The sequence below is a fragment of the Triticum urartu genome, chromosome 6, assembly GCF_003073215.2.
Source record: "Triticum urartu cultivar G1812 chromosome 6, Tu2.1, whole genome shotgun sequence".
NCBI lineage: Eukaryota > Viridiplantae > Streptophyta > Magnoliopsida > Poales > Poaceae > Triticum > Triticum urartu.
The window spans coordinates 302,868,317-302,875,834 of record NC_053027.1 but is presented as its reverse complement, the minus strand read 5'-3'; the positions used below and the strand labels follow the sequence as shown (position 1 = coordinate 302,875,834).

Here is a 7,518-nt window from a genome sequence, read left to right as displayed (position 1 = left end):
CCCCCAAGTGCCAGGTTGTCATGCTTGCAGCAACCTGGGACTTGAAATTGCTTTATGCTTATAAAAACTTCAACCAGTGTAGCCCCCAAGGGCCGGGTCATTATGCAATAATGAGCAGGGACTTTATATACACTCCATTGAGAATAACATTATATGATGTAACCCCCATCATGGGGCTTGAACCCCCATCCACAAGGTTGAGAGCTTTGTGCTTTACCAACTAAGCAGTGGATCATTCAATAAGAGATGAAAATTTGTGTACCTTGAATTGTTTACAGGAGCAATTGGTAGCCCCCAAGGGCCGGCTCATTATGATATGATGAGTCGGGTCTTCGATAAGACTAATAAAAATGACTTTGCATTAGCCCCCAGTGTCATGGTGCATGCTTGCAGTGACATGAGACTTGCATATTTGATGTGATCTCAACTTGAATAATGTAGCCCCCAAGTGCCGGGTCGTAAGCCTGCAGCGACTCGGGACTATTCCTTCCATTATAGAATGAATCACATCCATCGATAAAATAATATCCATTGCGCTAAAGCGACTTTGAAAACCTTAATCATAATACTGGTTATTGATAACCATGATAAAAATCCAGCCGTGTTGGCTATTAAAGATTTGAATAATATAACTTGGTTTGAAAATCGATTCCTGCCATATAAACCGGTATATCCATGCCCATATGATACATGCTATGATGATGTAATGATGATGCAATGTATGACGCAATATATGATGATGTATGTGTATGATCAAAAGGGTTTAAGCTATGGTTCGGATATGACCAGAGCCCCCAAGTAGTCATAATTGTGGCATTGCGCCGATCAAGAGGTATAGCTATGGTTCGAATACGACCAAGCTCCCAAGTGATTTCCCTGGTGGCCTTATGCCTATCAAGAGGTGTAGCTATGGTTCGAATACGACCAAGCCCCCAAGTAATTTCCTTGGTGCCCTTATGCCTATCAAGAGGTGTAACTATGGTTTGAACCCATAGCCCCCAAGTGTTTTCCCTGGTGGCCTTATGCCTATCAAGAGGTGTAGCTATGGTTCGGATACGACCAAGCCCCCAAGTGATTTCCCTGGTGCCCTTATGCCTATCAAGAGGTGTGACTATGGTTCGAACATAGCCCCCAAGTGATATTGTGAGCAGTGCTCAAGGGATACCCATGTTTGAGCTGTGCTGTGCAGCAGACTCTCTTTGGCCCCTTATGATAATATTTGCTTGATAGACGGATTACCGAAGTAACCAGAGTTGTGCTCTTATGATAATATTGGCTTGATAGCCGGATCAAGAGGTGTAGCTATGGTTCGAATACGACCAAGCCCCCAAATGATACTGTGAGCTGTGCTCAAGGGGCACCTATGTTTGAGCTGTGCTTTTGCAACATACTCTCTTTGGTCCCTTTAATTTTTCCTAAGAACTCGAACTTGCGAGAGATTATTCTTTTTGAGCCGGAAATTCTTAAACCGGCTACTGAGAGCTTCAAAGCTTCGTGGGAGATAACTTTCCCTTGAGCCGGATTTTAAACCGGAATCCTTCTTTTTAAGCCGAAAATTGACGACCATTAAATTTGCACCAATATGGCGCTTTAGGTTCCTGCATTAGATAACTTTGCAAGCCGGAGTAATTGCTTTTTTTAAAGAAAGCAATATATAATATAAAAATATACTGGATGGATTTCACGTGATACGCCAGGCCAGTTGTTATCCATCACGGAGTTAATGATCACCATGGTAAAACGGAAATCAATCATGGATGAGTCCACCGTCGGAGCAGATAGATGAGTCGGCCGCAATATTATAGGCCAGCACGGACGGGCAAGTTGTCCTCCACGTTGTAAACCGGTGCGGATGCGTGAACTGGTCGTCCGTTCATCAGGTAATGTGACACGGAGTAAAACACCGTTGTAGAACGTTGCCAGTGCATGCTTTATACACGTAGTATAACAATAATTTTACCTGTATATAAAAACACCAATAGGGCAGTGTAATGGTGCTCAGAGAAATTAAAATGTACTGATAAAATATATAGGAGGGATAACACCTGTTTTGTTTTTGTCAGATGATACTGATGGCGCAAACCAAGTTTAGATAACTGGACCGATCAGGCATCAAGATTTATGCTTATTGCCGCTGTCCGTTGGACAACTCAATGCGGGCGAATATTTGGTGGGGTCTTCGATTTGTTGATTGAACCATATAACAATAATTTTAGGAGAATGTTTAAAATCATCCAGCTGATCTTTATCTCTCTTAAGCCTCCTTCTCCGAGCGCCACGTGTCTGCTCTAGTTGTCCACCGCTTCCCCCCTCCGCCACCCTTATCCTATCTCTACGAAGCTGCTCCACCATACATTTTCTTTCTTCTCTCTTTTTCCTATCTCATTGCCAGAGGAGAGGAGTCATGGCGAGCACCACCACCACCATAGCCAGGAAATCAGAAGAGTGCCACGACCCACGACAGAGTTTGATGCCGGCCGCTGGCACTAGAGCAGCTGGAGCTCCTCCGCTGCATCGCTGGAGGCGTAGTAGCTGCAAAGCAGCGTCCCTGGAGTGGAGCCATGGCGAACACCACCACAGCAGCGGAGGACCGTGAGTTGCTGCCGATGCGAAACGACGCTCGTCGACGAACGCGAGTGTTGCAACGCAGCTATGCGTCCACGGCGACGGGATGTGACAGAACAACTTGTCCACGGTCGTCACACTGCATTGCAATGAAGCCTCGTGCTTCCATGGAGCACTCGCTTGACGGTGGCGGAGCCGTAATGGAGCGCTCCTCGCTGGTGGTGGAGGAGCTGTAATGGAGCGATCGTCGACGGTGGCAGAGGAGCTGCAATGGAGCACTCGTCTCCCGCGGAGGAGCTGCAATGGAGCGGTCATCGCCGTGGCGGAGGAGCTGCAATGGAGCGCTCGACGCCCGCGGAGGAGCCGCAATGGAGCGCTCGTAGCCGGCGGCGGAGGAGCTGCAATGGGGCACTCGCTCCCGCGGAGTAGCTAGCTGCAATGGAGCGGTCGTCACCGGTGGCAGAAGGGCTGCAATGGAGCGCTTGACGCCCGCGGAGGAGCAGCAGTGGACCGCTCGTCGCCGGCGGCGGAGGAGCTGCAATGGAGTGCTCATTTGCCTCGAAGGAGCTGCAATGGAGCGCTCGTCGTCGGCTGTTGAGCTGCAATGGAGTGCTCCGATGCAGCACTCGCGCGAGGGGTCCCGGTGCTGCATCCCAATGTTTGCCGACGCCCGACGGCTCTTGGGGCAGCTCGAGCGAGCGCGGCATGGCGACTGCAACTGCGAGCTCGTCGGAGCTCAACGCCATATCTAGGGATCCCGTCTGTCTGGGAGGGGGGAGGGGTTGGATTTGCGTTGGCTATGAGCCTGTGACGCGGGGAAGACGAAGGCCCCGGCGGCGTTTTATTGCGTGAGAACGATGTGGCAAAGTTGACTTAATCCAACGTTTGTTGGGGCTTTGATCGAACGGCTGGGGACCTGACTGATTTCCCGAGGAAATCAGTCGGGTGATTTGTAGCAGCCACCATAATTTTACCCAGGTCTGCCGGATAACCTGATGTGTCCAGGCAAACCGGACTCCCGGGTTAACAATTCAGTGTGTATCCATCACGGATCCAGTGCGTTACGAGCGCTCGCACAACCTCTGCGTGCCTGCTTTACTGCTTTGTCTCTATGATCTTTCCTCAGACGGATTATGCAATTACACATGTAATGACCCCTGGTCTTATCGATCCAGAGATTGCAACTGTTCAGCACGACAGGCGGCTATTGAAAAATTATGACATGTTGGTCAGCGACTGATCCCAACTCTCGTGGTATGCAGTGGTAAATGTGGCTGGCCTGTACACATCTTCCATCGCATACTCCTCCTTTGTTTTGATTCGCACCAGATCATTAGATGCAGTTTGTGCGTCAACCCCTCAGTCAGACCGCACACATCCTGGTAGGGCCCGCTTGCTGGCAACTTATAGCATGTTCTTATCTCCTGCGAAGGCCACTTGTTTGACTGCTATTTCCATGGCATCCGGTCCGGCGAGTTAGCAGAGGATTTGACGTTGAGGCTAGGTAAACCGCCCGATGGCTTGGGAGACGGGCACGCGGGAACTACAACCGACGACGGGTTAGAGCCCGCTGGCCATATACAAGCTCTCCTACACAAGAAAAATAATCCCTGGGTTCCGGCGGCTCGATGTAGACATCCCTGGTAGAAGGAGGATCACAGCCATGGGCAATTCGGAGGTATCCCGATAGGGGTGACTCAAGGCCGGGCGGGTTGATGTACAACGTCAGGGGCAATAACTCATCGTGCGGCGGTTTGAGACAGCCACGGAAGCGGGACCGGCGACTCCGAATGCCGACTCAAAGGCGCGGTAATAAAGGCAGGGCTCCGGTGGCGCGGCGGTGTCACAACATCTTAGCAGAGATGCAATGAGGCCGATGGAAGCGGCGCGGTGGTGAAAAAACGGGCGAGCTACGACAACTCGATGCGGCTCGGAGGTAGCAGAGGTGGAGTAAGGCGGAATGGCGACTCACAACAGCGTAGGAGCAGGGCGTCTCGGGGCGGGTCAGAGCGGAGGCGAAGGCGCACAGGTCAGAAAACCGAGATGGAGGCGGTTTAGCGGCGGGGGCGGCAAAGGCCGGGCGACTTAGCGCAGGGCCGTAGAGGCCGTGGTGAGGCCGGGCGGCTTTGATGGCAGCAACCGAGGCCGGTTTGTAGAGACGATGGTGGAGGAACTCCTGTGGCGGTTCAGCGACAATAGCAGAAGCCGGTTTGATTCGAAGCGAGCAGGGCGTATCGGGGTGAGGCGAAGGCGCCTCGCGGAGGTAGGCCGGCGGTTCGACGCAATAATGCGGACATGACACAGGGCGGTGTCATGTGAAGGCGGCGGCGCTTCTCCGTTCTCGCGCGGTAGGGGAGGCCCGTCGCTGCTGCTTGGCTCGGCGGTTTTAGCGAGGCGGGTCAACGGGGAATTCCTAACCCATGGATGAATCTGCTTTCGGGTTCGGTTCAAGTAGTACTACTATTGTTTTAGCACTCCAACCATCAACATCATTGCAATCGCTAATCTCTGGTGCCGCTGTGGTTAGGCGGCTCCTTTTTGACTCCAGAAATTTGGCCTTTTAGCAACCAACTTGTAAGATACTAGTGCCTTTCAGGGCTGGGTCAGCAGACACCTCTAATGCGGTATCCTACGGTTGGGCGGCAGCGACCTGGCGGAGGACACTTGGCGCAGCAGATGTCCGTCTCATCAATGGCTCACACTGGAAATGGTGGCCCATATGTAGCAACGCAAGATGCAGTAGGGGCGGGTCACACGGTCGGCGGCGGCAACCTGTCGGAGGACGACTTGGCACAACGGATGGCCGGCTCATCAATGGATCACACTAGAAACGGTGGCCCATACAGGTCATGACGATGGTGAGTAGCAAGGCCAGGGCGAGTCCGCGCGAGGGCGACTCAAAGTAGCGCGAAGCACGGCGGTTCAGATGCGAGATCCGGCCGGCGCGCGACGGCCAAAGGCGCGGTAGCCCAAGGCTCAAGGCCGGCCGGTGGCAGATGACTGGAGGAGGTGGCGGCTCTCGACGTGAGCAAGTCGGAACCTGTGCTGAATCGCTCACAGTGGCGACTCTAAACGCAACCGGTGGTGGCATGACGACTTGAAAGCGGGGGCGAGGTACTCCGGCGAGCTCCTGGCAGAGGTGAGCGGCAGTTAAGGCCACCGAAGCAGCGGAGGCAGTTCGATGCAGCGAATCCGGGTCGGGGCCGTTATCTATTTCCGGGTCGTAATGACCCCTCCCCCATTTTTTAAGACAAAACCAACCCAGGTTGATTACTGATATTCGGTGGTTGGCCCGGTTACACATGGGTAAACCCTTGGACCATTGTCGATCGCCTCGTCACATCCGGTCTCCTCAGGACTTGAAGCGTACAACAGACTAACTCCTTCTCGATCTCGGACTTAGTGTAAAAGCAATTTCGACGGATCGTCTCGTCACATCTGGCGGCAGCAGTTGACGGAACACTAAATTCTTGATCTCAAACCTCGTGCTGTAAACTCAGAAGCTAACCATGATTCTGATCACAAAACGATGAATTTTCCGACCCTGCATAAGTTTGCCCATGCCGGATTATCGTGCGTGATTTCTGTCCGGCTCCTTTTTCGTCTGGTCAATCACGAGCTTATCGATCCCTGAAGAGATCCCTCCAAGAACTCAACACCACCGTGCGCGGGCCTCATGGTGGGCGCCAACTGTCGTGGTTTTGCACGGCAGATGTCCTAGTGTGAGGACTTAGTCGTGAGGCCGACGCATCTATGTGATAGCTTGAGAGAGGTTGAGCGGAGTCGAGAGACGCAACACAAGACAGGGGTTTAGACAGCTTCAGGCCCCGGGAAACATCATCCGGTAACAACCCTACATGTTGTTTGTGGTTAGGTATCATTATCATCACGAGGAGTCGCCATAAACCGGCTCTCCCAGTTATGTCTAGCCCTAAGATTATCTTTTCCTCCCCCCTTGGGGTGCCCTGCCCCTCCTTATATATGTTGAAGGGGCGGGATACATGTAGAGTCCAACTCGGATTAAGACTTAAACTATTCTGACTTCTCTTCATGGGCTTCTTAATGTCTTGGGCTTCATAACGTCTTGGGCTTCATAACGTCTCGGGCTTCATAATGTCTCGGGCTTCATAACCCCAGGCGACTCTATCTGACGGGTTATGACTGTCAACTAGTTATCACTGTCTTTCGGGTTATGACTGTCAACCAGTTATCACTGTCTGCCGGGTTATGACTGTCAACCAGTTATCACTGTCTGCCGGGTAATGACTGTCAACCAGTTATCACTGTCTACCGGGTTATGACTGTCAACCAATTATCACTGTCAGCCGGGTTATGACTGTCAACCAGTTATCACTGTTTGTCGGGTTATGACTGTCTGCCGGTTTATGATGGTCTGCCGGTTTATGATGGTCTGCCGGGTTATCATCTGACTTAACACCTGCCGGGTTATCATCTGACTTAACACCTGCCGGGTCATCATCTGGCTTAATACCTGCCGGGTTATCATCTGACTTAACACCTGCCGGGTTATCATCTGACTTAACACCTGTCGGGTTATCATCTGACTTAACACCTGCCGGGTTATCAGGTCCCAGCCGGGTTATAACTCCGACCGAGTCATACCGCAGGGTATATCCCCTATAGCAGCAGTCTTAGAACTCTTTTTGTTGTGGCCATTTGATCTTGCCCACTTTTCACTCAGAAGTAACTGATCTTCGTTTCTATCGACTGACTTGTATTTTTGTTGATTGCAGAGAGCTTGTGAACTTGGGACGAAGTACGCTGATTTGGAGAAGAAGCAGATCCAACTCAATGTCGACCTGGAGTTAGCCAAGGAGAAACTGAAGAAAGCCCAGGACGAAGTAGCTATCATGGGAGGTAACAATTTGTCAATTGCTCGCCTTGTCATCTTTTCCTTTTCATCCTTTGAACCGAGTGATTCCACTCAAACAG

General features: G+C 51.6%; 1 pseudogene; it reads left to right on the top strand.

The window, feature by feature from the left end:
- The first annotated feature begins 1,989 nt into the window (after positions 1-1,989).
- Positions 1,990-3,700, top strand: LOC125513324 (annotated as a pseudogene).
- Positions 3,701-7,518: the final 3,818 nt, after the last annotated feature.